At 47.3% G+C, this 14850-nt stretch overlaps 1 protein-coding gene across 2 annotated transcripts in view; it reads right to left on the reverse strand.

Moving 5' to 3' along the window:
* ASIC2 (acid sensing ion channel subunit 2) overlaps window positions 1-14850 on the reverse strand; it is a 1014799-nt gene that overhangs the window by 443948 nt on the left and 556001 nt on the right. The window lies entirely within an intron of this gene.

Genomic DNA, 14850 nt, shown 5'->3' on the forward strand with positions numbered 1-14850 from the left:
CTATTGATTAATTGCACCGACATTTAAACCTGCGCCAGGCTTTTTCCCCATTTAAAACAAAACCCAAACTGAACCAGAACAAATAGCTCCTGACCTGGCAAACCTCTCCTTCTGGCTACAGCTCTGTGTCTCTTCTCCCTTACTCGGCACACACTTGACCGACCTGCCTAAGCCTCTGTCACCACTCCATCTCCCTGCCATTCACTCCTTAGTCCCTCACCACTTGGCTTCCCCCTCCAGAGAAAACTGCCCTCCCCTGATAACTTCGTTTTTGCCACTTCTCATGTCTCAGAGTACCTGTCCTCTTAGCAGTGTTGACTGCTGCTCTCTCTTTTCTTTGAAATACTCACTTCTCCTGACTTCAGTGACCACACTCTCTTACTCTCCCCTGCTCCACTTTGACCTTTCCCTCCTCCAACTCACTTTGAGCTCCAGGTCTTTCTAATGGAAATGGGATCCCGACACTGCCCTTGAGCCCTCACAGTTACTCTGCTGTCCTCTGGATGACGTCCCAATTCTTTCCACGTGGTTGTCAGATTCAGCCTGCCAGGTCTCGCCATGTTGGTTCTGAAGCTTCAGCCCGGGCTTTGTCTGTGCCATCTACTAGAGGCCCCTAGCCTTTCGCCCACACTGTACTTTCTGGTTATTTGACCCTCTATCACTTTCTCCCAGCAGCATACTTGGTTTCAGGACCACAACCTTACCCTGACCTAAGTCGTCAGATCTTCTGCGGGTCAGACCTAACCTTGAACTTGGACCGGTTTTATATTCCCAATCTTGTGCCAACTCCAAGTAATAGCCCTTACTCTTGAGATGTACTTTAGAGTTTACAAAGTACATTCACCTTCATTTTTCATATAGTCTCTCAACAGCCCAGTGAGGTGGGACTATCCACTGTTACTTCCATACCACAGAGAAAGAGACTACGGGTCCCAGGTCTGGCTGTGATCCAGGCTCGTGGCTAATAATAGGACCCTCGATTTAGAGTGTTACATTAGTGTAGTAGGGCATCTGTGCCTAAAATATGTAAACATAATTCAGCTTATTGTATCACACATGTGTGGCTGAATGACACTATTGTAGTCTGATATGTGTGGAGCCATGAGGTCCCCTGGGGAGCAGAAGAAGGAGAGCAGAAGAAGTGTGTGCAATATCACACACCCCCTCCCCCAATAGAACTGCGCTCCCCCACAATAAGTTGATGCATGACTTTTCATTCTCATGTCGGCTTCTTGTGCATTCTTCCAACTGGGCATCTCACCATCAACCCTTCCCTTCTCGATCAGCACTGACAGAGACTGAGGGTCAGCGAGATTCCGTGACCTGCCCAAGGTCACACGATGATAGACGTCAGCTCTATGACTCAAACTCAGATCCTGTGACTCCTCACCCTGGCTGTGTCCTTACTCTTCACCCTGTTTCCACAGTTGCTCATCACTCCCTGTCCCAGCCTTACAGAGCAGTACCTTATCACCAAGACCAGCTAAGGGTGGCGGACCCCCAGATCTGAGACCCATGTGCTCTTCTAGGGCTGCCTGCCCATCTCCCCTCAAACCACCATGTTTTAGGATGGGCCAGGAGGTGAGAATGAGAGGGAACAGATGGTGGAAACACACCACAACAAAACCTCCTTTTTCCTGAGGATGAAATGTTTTCTTTTCCTTGACTCCACTGCCCCAGTGAATGGTGGCTCATCTGCCAACATGACTGAAAATAAGTGACTAGGAAGGACAGAGATGAATGAGGTGGGAGTCTGTGGAGAGATGGCAAAGAGGCAGAAGAGGGTGGGAAGTCTTTAGGCTGAAGGGAGACCTGTCAGAGAAGAAAAACTGCCGCTGAGCAGGGCCCCCTGTGTCCTGTGCCACACAGATCCTTGCGGCCTCCCGCTGCCTCCAGCCCAAGTTGCTTCCTTTTGTCCCTGATTAATAAAATCGGCATCACTGGGCCTGGCACATTGCAAGAACAGTGTGGGCTCCATCAAGCCCACCATCTGTTTGGAACCACTTTTCAGCTGCCCCTTTGATTGCAGTTTTGCCCGAGTCTTGTCAGTATGGGTCCCCTGACACAGCCGCACATCTGGGCTGCTTCCAAAGGAGCAGGAAGGCCATCAACCTGAAGACGATCCGTGAGAGCACAAGGTCAGACAAGGTCACAGAGTATTGCTGTGTTTGTGAAGAAGGGAGTGGGGCAGAGCTATCTCGCCTGACCCAGCGGGTTACTACACTGACAAGGGTCAGAGGCTTCTTGCCAGAGTGGGCTCTTCTTAGCTGGGTGTGTTCATCCAAGTCACTAAGCCTCTCTGGGCCTTTGTTGCCTCATCCGCATGAAGACTGAGATTATAGGACTATATTACCCTGTAGTCAGGAGGCAGACGGGATATCTTTTCATTTCCTTTTCCAAGACTATGATTCTTGGTGTTACGGTTTGGTAACTATTTGTGGCCCATATTATGATTTATAAATGGGAGGCTAAAATAAAATAGGCAGGTGTGTTCGGCTGAATAATGGCCCCTGAGATGTCCACATCCTAATCCCCAGAACCTGTGAATATTACTTCATATGACAAAAAGAGCTCTGCAAGCAAGTGTGAAGGAGTTAAGAATTTTGAGATGGGAGCATATCCTGGACTATCTAGGTGGGCGCGATGTAATCCCAGGGGTTCTTATAAGAGGGAGGCAGGAGATCAGAGAGGAAAAGATGATCTGATGATAAAAACAGAGACTGCAGTTGTGTGATTTGAAAATGGAGGAAGAGGGCACAAGCTGAAGAAGAGAGGCAGACATCAGAAGCTGAAAAAGGCAAGGAATCAGATTCTCCTCTCAGAGCTTCCAGGAAGAACCAGTCCTGCCAACACCTTGACTTTAGTCAGCGAATCTAATTTCAGAGTTCTAACCTCCAGAACTGTAAGAGAATAAATTTGTGTTGCTTTAAGCTACAAAGTTTGTGGTAATTTGTTACAGCAGGAACAGGGAACCAGTATAGTAGAACTAATCTTACCCATTAGCAGTATCCATATACAGATTACATGGCCCAAATCAAGGCACCGCATCCAAGAGCCACAGTCTGGGAAGCCCCCATTACAGACACTCTTTTGGGCCAAGGAATTTCCCCCACTGAAGTACATTCCCCTTGACAGCAGCTCTGGCCAGTAGAAATATAACTCAAGCTGTGTAGGTAATTAAAAAATTCTTAGTCGTCTCACGAAAAACACTAAAAGCGGGTGGAATTAATTTCAACAATATATTTTATTCAACCCAATATATCCAATGTATTATTGTTTCAATCGTTATCAACATAAAACATTTTACTGAGACTTTTGACTTTTTCTTTTTCGGTAGTAAGTCTTTGGAATTCAGTGTGTAATTTACATGCACAGTGCATTTCAGTTTGGACCAGCCACCCGGGGCTCTGATTTAATCTTGGGTCCAACTGGCACAGTTCTAAAGGTTAAGTCTGTCAACTCCTAAGAGTGGATGAGTTCATCAGACTCTTTCTAACTGACCCTGAATGAATGAGGGCCTTGGGAAAGTAATGGCTATGGAAGGCTTGTATAAAATTACAAGAGACACTATTGTGAATGGTTGCCCAGGGTCAAGCCAGTAGCTGGTATGAATCAGGGATAGAATTCAAGGGTGCTGCCTCCCTGGCTAGAGTGGGAAGGAGAAAGTGAGGCTGAGCAGAACAGCTCAGCTCCCACTGGGTATACTGCTCTGTAGCTTGGTTTTCAGTCTCATACACAGTTAGTGTGCTCAGTATCAATGTTCTTTAAGTATCTAAACTCGAATGACATGTAAATCATGAGATATTTATGCAATCCTTTACTTTAGGTCATTTTATCTTTCTTTAGAGTCAGCAGACCCTGAGACCCTACCATCCCCCCAAACCTCTATGCAATGGGATCCAATCTCCTCTATGTTCTTTTCCTTTCTGCCTCTCAAAGGTCCTTGTCATTTCAAGGAATTGGCTTTGCATATCCTCTGGGAAACAGATGGGACAACAGAATTCAGGAACTTGGGGTATAATTTGGAGTTTAAATAAAATATTCAACATGAAATGCCCAGAGCTTGTCATATAGTGAGGGCCCAGTCCTAAAAGAATCTACTAATTCGTGGTCGCTGATACATGGCTGAGGTGACCTGATTCGAGCCTTCCAGGGTCACATTCCAGAGCAGCCCCACTCTGTCCAGTCCGCTGGGCCAGGAGTGACTTCCCCTCCTGTCTCCTCTCTGCTGCTGCCCTGTCCCTGGTTCACTGCTGTGCCTATAGCTCGGGCTTTCCCTAGCCGCCCAGAGCTCCTCTACTTTCTCCCTTCCTAACTTGCAGTAACTCCCACTGACCCCAACTGACTTGTGAAACCTCTATTAACTTGTGAAACCTCTCGTCATCTTCACCCCTCACCCGGATCCAGGATGTAATAAAGATGATTGCTGACACCTGACTAATGCTTACATATACCAGATACTGTTCTGATGGCTTTATTCATATTAGGTTCGTGTCGTATGATCCCCATTTTACCGTAGACGTCATCAAGGTACAAAGAGAGGTCACACAGCTATTGTGGGAGAGTCGGCTTTGAAGCCAGGCAGTCTGAGTTTAGAGTCTATGAACTTACTTATCACGTTAAACCACTTCTGCTCACATTTCCTGCAGCCTGGTCCAGTGTGAGTGAAAGAATGAATGAATTGCTTTTATGGCTCTGACTCCAATGAGGCTTTATCAGTCTCTGTTGGGGATTAATCTGAAAGGACAGGATGGGGTGGGGTATACAACTCTATGAGGGTTACAGCCAAGGAATGTCCTGATGTGACACAACACCTGAGGAGATGCACACAGCCTGAAGAGCTCCCTGGTTGACCTGTGGGCCTCTCAGGTGGTCTGGGGCCATTATTCAGCCTCACATACCTGCCTCCAAATTATAAATCATAATAAGAAAGAGAACTCACTCTAATTCCACTATCCTAACTCAACTACCTGTTCCAGGTTGCATATTTCCTTCCGGACCATTCAAATCCGTATTTTATATCGTTGCAATCATGATGAATCTACAACTTTATGTTTTGCTTTTGTCATTTAACACAACTCTTGGGCCAAATCCGGCCCACTACTTGTTATTGTAAATAAAGTTTTTTGGGAACACGGTCACATCCATTTGTTTACATACTATCTGTGGCTGCTTTTACACTACGAGGTAGTTGCAACAGACTCTATGGCCTGCAGAGTAAAAAATATTTACTATCTGGCTCTTTTCAGAAAAAAATTTGCCAGTCCTCGACTTAGAGAATTAGAAAAAGGTACCTGTATTATCAGACAGTCTTGCTGGTTATAATAATTAATGGCTACATGACACTCTACTGGGTGGCTTATGATTTATGACTTAGCACTTCCCAAGTGGTCAGATAAATTTGCTAGCCTGGATAATCTGCAGTAAAGATCTTTGTGCTTCTGCTGAATGATTTCCTTAGGAAAATTTCCCATATGGATTCTTAGGTCAAATTATCTGACATGATCACTCGAGGTGGTCAAATTCCATCCCTGTTGTGTTTGTTTGTTTTGACCCTGCTTTAAAAATGGACTTTCCTGACTCTTGACCCACTGACGGCCCCAGCGGGGACCCAGAATCTCTTTTTTGAATTTATGTTCCATTGAATTTTCTGTTTTTTGAATTTTCTGCTTAGTTCACCAGAGGCTGTTCTTTAGCACTTGCTCTTGATCTGCTGTGCATCCCCCTCATTCTTCCTCCTTTGCTTCCATTCCTCCATCCCTCCTCTGCCAACCCTTCTAGACACAGTACTTCCCCTTCCTCTCATCTCCCTACTTATCTCTCATTTGCAATTCCCACACTCCCCAAAGCATCAAGTATCCAGAATAGATCTCTTAGTGAACGACAAAGAGGGGCTCGGACTGGAATGCCCACACTGATCACAGGGAAGGCAGCAATCCATCACTGGATTCCTCCCGTCGGGTCCAGCATGAAGCTTGGGCACCCAGACCCAAGGGCTGCTTGTCAAGAGGATTTACGCATCTCTGCCTACAGCCTCACTGTTGTCCCTGCCTGCAATTCATCCCCACGTTTTCTCCATCCTCCGGCTCCTCAGAAACTTTCCACATATTGGCTTCTGATTTACTGCATGCATAGACTATTTCTATGAGAGAGCGGCTAATAAAAAAGGAAAAACTCTAAAAATGGATTTTTGCCGAACACTGCTTGCCAATGAGTTTCTTTAATTGTGGCGTTAGGATATACATGCAATTACTTTCATAGAGCTGATCTGACATAGTAATTTGGACCCTAGAGGAAGCCAGATCATTCTGGAAGGCAAGGCCCCAGTCATTTGGACTGCTGGCCAACAGATATCATCCCACTGCTGACTGATGGGCACATTTCCCTCTTGGCAGCCTGGCCTGAAGCTCAAGGCTAGAGGGTCCCCATCTGATGTTTCACTCCTCTGAGAGCATCTCTGCTCATGATCACCTCGCTCTGCTTACAAGGGAAAGGGAAATGAGAACAGAAACCCATTTTCAGGGAATTTATTCATTTAAAATGTCTCCCTTCTGAGGAGCTTAACTCTCATCCCCTTTATTTTTTTCCTGTTGGCCCTAATTTTGCCTTCTGGAAAGTGCTGAGCAAGTCCATTCTATCTTTTTCATAGAAGCTTTTGCATTTTTAAGGATTATGATTCTGTCTCCATGTAATATTTTCCTTTCAGGCTAAACATTTCCAGTTGCTTTAACCACTTTCTGTCTGTCTTTAGTCCTATGTCCTTTGCCAAAACAAGGCCTTGCTGGAAGTTGCAATACCTAACGTAATAATAACACAGCCGGTGTATTAAGCGTGTACTATGCAGCGTGTTCGAAGTGCTTTATGTCCTGTAACATGTTTACTCTTCACAGCTGTTCTATGAGGCAAGTGCCATTAATGTCCCATTTTACAGATGAGGAGATTGAGTTTGGGGTGGACGGGTAAAGTCCTCTGAATTTAGCCTGGTGCTGCTGCTGGCTAGTTTTGGCCATTCATTGAGTTATTTAGCCTCATTTTCTTCATCTATCCAACAGGATTGTGAGTCCTATGTCCCAGAGAAGTTGTGAGGTTTCTAAGAGAAAGTGTGCCTGCAGTGTGGACAAGCTCAGCATGAAGTCTTCCTCAGGCCTTTCTCGGGAGGGACTGCCTTTTAGTCTGATATTCTCCTTACCACACAGACACGCTGAAAAGCAGACTTTCAATCTCCGTTCTCTGTCCTCTGGCCCGAGGTCCTATCCCCCTTGTTAAGTAAACACACCTTTCTTCTCTTTGTCCTACTAAAAATGTGGCCCTAATTGGAGTCCTGTGCAACCCTGAGGAAGAATTCTGGGGAGCATGACCTTGAACTTGGGTTTGCTTCTAACACTGGTGCTGATGATGAGGTGGGGCTGGAGGGCCACCATGTGGGTCTGTACTGTCTGTGATTCATTTTACACACCTGACAGCGAATGGCCCCTGGCCCCTTTGCCACGAATGTCCACTCCTTCAGGAGAGGGTCGTTGGTTTGCGGAATGTGGGAAAGCTGCCCGGAGAGCTGCTCGACGTGCTTGCTTCTCTCTCCACTTACGTGGCCTGGGTGGATGTGGGTCCAGAGTCCCACCGCCATAGCCCTTCCCTCTGAGTGGCAGAGGTTTCCAGTCACAGGCAGCTGAATTCTCTCCAGCACCTTAGCTCTGTTCCTTCAGAGCAAGAGTTGACCCAGTTTTCCAAATGAGCAGTTTTAGAAATACAAAATGAGCTGCTAATTTAGTAGCTACCGATTTCTTTAAACATACAATTCAGAGGCATAAATGCACAGTAGAGCATTTTGGGAAACACAGGAGTCACTGGGCCCAGCAAGCATAGGCCAGTCTGGTTTCTCGGGTCCCCGGGGAGCATGCTGGGCCTGGCCACACCCATGGCTGGGCTTCACTTTCACCCTTGACTTGCACCAGGCTGTACATTCTCAAAGGGCCACACGACCTTCTTTGGACTTCTTGTCCCTCTTGCCACATATCCCGAGGTATGGGTGCCTGATAAATTTTATTTTAAACATTTTCTTTTGAGGTGATTAAAGATTCATATACAGTTGTGGGAAATAATATTGAGAGACTCAGTGTACCCTTCACCCGGTCTTTCCTAATGCATCCCCCCGTCTCGCGTTACTGTAGTATGTGTCACAACCAGGAAACTGACTTGATCGCTGACACTTTTTGACCCTCCGCAGCCTCCATAGCATCTCTTTTCTATCTTCCTTCTCCTTTCTTTCATTTTCTATTGCTCCATTGGCCTGTCTGCTTTCCTTGCCAACTCCTTCTTTCACTTCCGTCTCTCTTTTATGGTCCTTTCCTCGAGTTTTAGCAGAAGCAGTGCTCTGGTAAAACTCGCATTCTAGCTCCGTCCCCGGGGTTGGCCCGGGCCGGCTGTGCCCCTCACCAGCGGGGAGTTTGCCAGCCTTCCTCCAGGATAGCACCCTTCCACCATCTGCCCCGGGGCGAGTGTTAGCTAGAGAAATACTTCCAGGCCGGCTGTCTTCAGAGCCCACTAAACCAAAGGAGGAAGAGCAGCGTTAGGATCAGGGTTTACTCATCAGACTGGCACCAATAGCACTAGCCCGCATACACTGCACACACTGCCCTTCTGTCACCCAGTGTGGACGTTACTATAATCAAGGCTACCTGATCCAATTTTCTCTTGGATGACCGCCCCCTTTTACAGGTTTCGTAGTGTGGGAAACTGAGACTCTGAAGGGAAAGGTTTGCCTAGGTCCCATGCCAGAAAGTGGACAGCTGGGGCCAGGAACTAGCTTTCTGATTCCTTATCCAGCATTCCTCTCACTCATCAGACACGTGCTGCCTTTCTCCAGCTGGCGCCAGACAGAGGAGCCCAGGCCAAAGGCTTCTGCGACCTGAGAAATGCCAACGCCAGCCTTCGAAGTGCCTGCTCAGTTCCAGGCTCACTAGGAACGCCTTGGCCCTGCCTTTTCTCAAACTGAGTTTCCCTTGGCCCCCTGGAGACATAGTGACTTCTGATGAGAGGCTACTAATCGCTAGCTGTGCCACCATCTATGCGAACATGCCACAGTGGTTAAAAGCGCAGTGTTTGGAGTCAGGCTTTATAATCGCGAGACATTTACAGACTGTGGGGCTTTGGGTGAGTCACTTTATCTCTGAGCCTCATTTTCCTTCTCTGCGTAAGGAAGATAAGACCTTCCTCAGAGATATTGTGATGTGTCGAGGAAGTAAGGTGTGCTGGTTAGGTCCACGTCAGGGTCACAAGGAGTGTACAAAGAACAGCAGCTGGCACCATTCAAGAAAACCTCGGGTCCTGAGAAGAGACGTGCAATGCCACACAGAGTCCTGAGGTTGAGAGGGGCACTGGAGTAGAGGCCAGATCACCCTGAGGCAGGAGCAGTGGGGGAAGTGCTTGTGGCTGGCCTGGCACAGAGTCTCCCAAAAACTTAGACCTGTGAAGCTATAATGTAGCAGGCAGCCCATACTGCCTGCATTTGAGCATTCTGAACAGTCTTCTTTTGATTGAACTTTTTTCCTCTAGCTCATTAATAGCTCAACCTCAGCTCTTCAGTGTAGACGTAGGACAGAAAATGGATGATGTCCTGTGTCTAGGCCATCACCTTGATCACTCACAGAAATCTTCCTGTCTGCGGCAGAGCCTCCGACCTGTTGTGCACCTGAGTCTCTGCTCATCCTCCCAGGAGATTTCTAGCTAAGAGGCTCCTGAGCCTGACTGTGCATAAGAATCGCTTGGAAATAAGGACTGAATTAAAAGCTTAGGGAATGAGGCCTGTGGTCTCTAGACAGGGCTGGGGCTAGGGAGGCTAGCAAGGAGTCCAGGGCGCGAAACGTAAGGAGGTGTCAGCTCTCAGGGCCGAGCAAGTGTAGGGCCTGCATGAGAGAGTGAGCTTCTCCTTAAATTTTGTGCCCTGGCTGCCTTGCTTGCCTCCCCTTTGTTCTGGCCCTGTCCCCAATTCGAACATTAAAAACTTTGCCATACATCCTGGTGGGTACTCACGTGTACCCAGATTGCTGCCTTGTCTTAGCTCCTGATCCGAGCAGCTCTGACTACATGCATGCTGGGTCCTAGTTCTGGACACAGAAACCTCTCTGCTTCTCCCTACTGCCAGGGTCAACTCCCATCAATATTCTCATTCTCTGAGAAAGCAAGAAGAAGAAACGTCCAAAGTCTAGGGTCTTTATTTTTCTCAATTACTAAACCAAACCAATCTGTCTCACCGCAGGTAGAATTATAGCTCTCCAGGAAGTTACATTGATCTCAAGTCTTCGGTTCCTATTGTCTTTAGAAAACCCAGGATGGGGAGCAGCAGTGCTCTAGTGCCCTTTAGTCTCTTCAGTAAATATGTATAGAGAATTTCTGAGGTGGCAGGCATTCCGCCGGACCCTGGGGCTGGAATTGATTCCAATCCTCACAAAGCTAACGGTCATGAGGACACACCACTGAGCACACAAGCACATTCCTGTAAATTTTAGTGAGTGCTGTGATGGAGACGCACAGAGACCAGGGGAGGAGAGGGCAAGGTGATCCAGACCGGTCTCAGGGGACAGAGAGCAAAGCCATTCCAAGAGAGTGGCATTGGGATGAACTTACTGGACTGGAAGGGAAGAAAGAACATTCCAGATACAAAGAACAGCGTGTAAACAACAACAACAACAACAACAACAAAACCCTAAAGAGGGAGGAAATATTTAAGGGGCTGAACTTAAATTGGTTGGTGGAGGGTAGAGGCCATGCCAGAGTGAGACTGCGAATGGAACCACAGAAGCAGACGGGGCCCAGAAAATGAGAACGTCATGGTTTTTTCCTACAAGCCCTGGTCAAGTCTCGTAGAACTTTGAGCAGGTGAGGAATTCTATCTGATTGGCTTCACAAAGACATCGCTGGCAGCATTAGGGCGATTCGATCAAAGAGCAGCAAAGGGGGAAGGATAGGAGGCTAGGGACATAGTCTAGGAGAGAGAGGATGATGGCTTAGAACAAACTGTTGGAAGTAGGTGTGAAGCAAAAAGCACGGAAAAGGTCTGCTCAGAGCCAGTTTCTCCGAGAAGCTTTTTCCTTTCTCCCGCAAGGCAGGGATGGGCGCCTGTTCTCTATGAGTCCACAGAACCTGTGCTCACATTAGTTGGAGCCCCTCTCATGCTGCAGTCTGTCTCCCTCACGTGAACTCTTGTAGCTAAGAACCGTGTCTTATTTTCAAGTCTTACCCCTGATGCCTGGTGTATGCTCGGTCTGCATCTAATGAACGACTGCCATCTTGTAGTTCAGACATTTGACATGACTAACGATTCCCAATCATCATCTGAAAACTCAAATGCCCTCCCCTTCTAAGAAGATTCCAGTGCCTGGGTTTGTGGGGGCAGGGTAGCTGCGGGTCAGGATATTACAGATTGCTTTACTGTTGTGTGTCATGGTGGGCCATAAGCTTCCCAAGAGTAGACCATGCCTGCTTCTTCACCATCGTGCCCCCACACCCAGCACTCTCCCTGGCCCATCATGGTGTTCAAGAAATACTCGCTGAGTGAGCGAATGAACTTCTTCCTCCAACCCTCCCTAAAATGTTGTCTCGCTCTGGGACCCCAAGATGGGCCCTTGAAAAAAAAGACTCAAAAGGCTATCTCAAATGAGTGGCTCCCTTTGTCATATTCCATGTAGGGATCACCTTAGGACATACAAATACGTGGCGAGTTTCTTGATGCAACTTGTGTCTCAGTTTTATAAGAATAGGAGGCCAGGGGAAGGGTCTTGAGGGGAGGTTTGAAGGCCCTCTTCAGGATAGGCCAGGCACATGAATCAGCAGAAACAGACTTTTCAAGTGGTGCCCTAAAATAGCAGGAAGACCACTGAGAGGTCTGGTTCTTATCTAAAAATGCTCTCCACTTCCCTCCTGAGGAGCCTGTCTCCCCTCTGGGATGGGAGGGTGAAGAAAAGAGGGCAGGAAGGCGCCACTGCGCAGGGCACCTTATATATTATACTTCACAAAGCAAATTCTACACAGCCTCACAACAGCCCTGGAAGAAAGGATCAACATCCTCTTGAAGATAAAAGAAAGGAGGCTCAGAGAGGTTAAGACACGTGCCCAAAGTCACGCAATACTAGAAAAAAAATAGTATAAGGCCAAATATAGGCACCCCACTTCTTCACAGGTGCCTCCCGCAAGCTCTGAGCAAAGGGAACACGATACGCGATCATAGTGGAATAAGGGAGTGATTACATCGGAAAGTTCCTTAGAGTTTGCATTGAGCCGGTGGTATAACACTAAAGAATATAAAGAATGATGTGTGCATAGTACCTTTCAGTCTACAAAGCACTTGCAGTGATTTAGGGTACTGATGGGATCACCCATCTTTCAGGTGAGGAAACTGAGGCTCAGAAGACTGGAGTAATGTATTCTCAGTCATTTAACTCATGCACCAGATTCGGGGCTTGAACCCTGGGCTTTTGTCTCCGAAGCCAGTGTGTGTTAGAAAGGTTTCCTGCAGGACTTCTCAGAGCCTTTAACACATTGCTGCAGGTTGAAACTCCCAGGGGTAGGGGATACCTGTGCTACATTTCTGAAATTTACCTGATGCTAAAACACCTTTATTCAAGAGTATCAACATAATTTGAGAAAAACTACACCCCATGTAGGGCTGTGTTTTCTTCCTTTTTCTTTCTTCCTCTATATATTGCCCACAGAAAGCACTCCAAAGAATTCCAGAAGCTCAGTGTTGGAAGAGGCCTCAAAATTCAACTGGCCCAATGTTCCATGTGGTACGCGAATGTGTTTGATCGCTTCCCCCACCCCACAACTCTATTATGACATCTGCCCTCACTTAGTTATTTCAGTGTCACAGTGGTGTCTCGGAGGCCATGTGGTGTCCTGGATGAGCCCGGGTCCTTGACACCTCAGGGCTTCTGCAAGGCCACCTGATCTGCATGGGCCATCGGTGGCACCTGCATCCGCAATGGAATTCCTTTGGCCTGGCAGTCCCAGTGGAGCCTCTGTCACTGAGCCACATGCTTCTCTCAGTCCTTGGGGATTCTGAGTGCTGTTAATGGCCATGTGATGTCGGCTAAATAAAAATGACTTTAGACACTTAGAAAGCATCCCAGCCACCCACTGTGTCTCATTGTACGTGGGTCTTGTTAGCTCTGCGCCATTCTCAATCTCTAGAACCTTTGCTGCCTTAGCACCAGGATGCAGACAGACCAGAAGATACAGACGAGGGAATTGGAAAATGCAGATGCCAGACTGGACCCAATGACCAGCTTGCCCACCTCCTTGCTTTTGTGTTCACAGATGGGGGGAAAGTAACTTGCCTTTCTGCAAATAAGTGGCAGTGTCAAAACTTGCCTGTGAGAGTGTCCAGGAAGGAGTTCAATAAATGTTTTCTAAAATGTATTTCTAGAGAACACTGCTCTTTTGGGATAGTCGAGAATCTATTTTGGAAACAGTGTATTCAATATTCTTTGGTTGGAGAGCACATTGAAACTCTGCAGTAACGAATCTTGTTGAACTTCTATTTAACTCAGTGTTTTCCAAATTCATCTGATCGGGAAACTCCGCCTTCCTTTTTATGAAAGGCCATTCTAAAGAATTAGTTCCTCAGAACTTCTGATTTAAGGACTGGACTTTGGGTTGGTCTGTGTCGTTTTGGCACTAGGCAGGGGTATTAGGGCAGGCAGGCAAGGAATGGGGAGTGGGTAGGAGGCTCCGAGGCCAGTGACAGGAACATCGACGCTGGGAAAGACTGAACTTGGGTGATTCTTGACGGATGGCTCTGCTATTTGCCGAATGAATGAAGAGCATGAGGCCAGAAGAAGAGTCTTTAAGGTGGAGGCTGACACCAAGAGATGAAGTCCTAATGGAGATGTGGCCAAGCCAGTGAGTTCTAAGATCTAGGGGTGGGGGACAAGGGCACCCAAAGGGGATGAGTAAGATAGGATTTAATTCCAGGGTAAGGGAGGTAACATATATGTGGACACAGATATTCTACAAAATGAGTAGAGCAGAACAGAGAAACAGGACCTAATTCCTGAGAAACTCGGTGGCAAGGATAGGGTGGGGTGTCATCCCAGAAAGGCAGTGAAGCATTAAGTCAGTGGTCCTTCTTTGCCCTGGTCACCAATGCTCTGGGGGACACAGACACATCCCTGGCATCCTGGAGGTCTGGGAAGATGTGGAGTAGTTAGGTTCCCAACTTCCCCGTGGATCTCCAGGGGGTACACTTGCGTGTGCGTGTGCAGCCTGGTAATGTGAAGGCTCAGCAGAGCTGTCTGCTACCTTGGAGCAAAGGTGGTTTTCAAACTCCAGACATAGGACAAGGGCAACTAGCCGGCCCTCTAGCACTTCCAAGGGAATGGCAGATTATAACCAACAGATTCCCGAACACTTAGTGTTCACGGCTGGAATGGACCAGACTCCAGGCTGATGAAATGGCAGCAACCCAGAGATCCAGGTTATCATCCCAACCATGCCACTAAAAAGCTCTTTGTCCTTGCAGAAAGAGCCCTTTTTCTCTAGGTCCCAATGCTGACATCTTTAAAATGAGTTGCCCTCAATTATTTCTTTATTTCCTTCTATGACTTTTTAATTCTCTGGCCGTACAGGTAGAGTCGCCCTGGACTGACCTTCATTCTGCTTGTGTTACAGCTTGTGCACATTACTCTCCCTTGTTTCTTTGTAGATCTAAGGTGAGTCTCTCATCCTAGAACTGTAAAAATGGGAAACTGCAGTTCTGTCATGAAGGCACATTTAAGAAATATAGCTTTCATGAGGTAGCAAAACTGATACAACTATGAGTCAGCCAGACCTGGCTTGAGCTCAGGCAGACCTGCA

The sequence above is a fragment of the Pteropus vampyrus genome, unplaced genomic scaffold, assembly GCF_000151845.1.
Source record: "Pteropus vampyrus isolate Shadow unplaced genomic scaffold, Pvam_2.0 Scaffold50, whole genome shotgun sequence".
In the NCBI taxonomy this organism is placed as follows: Eukaryota; Metazoa; Chordata; class Mammalia; order Chiroptera; family Pteropodidae; genus Pteropus; species Pteropus vampyrus.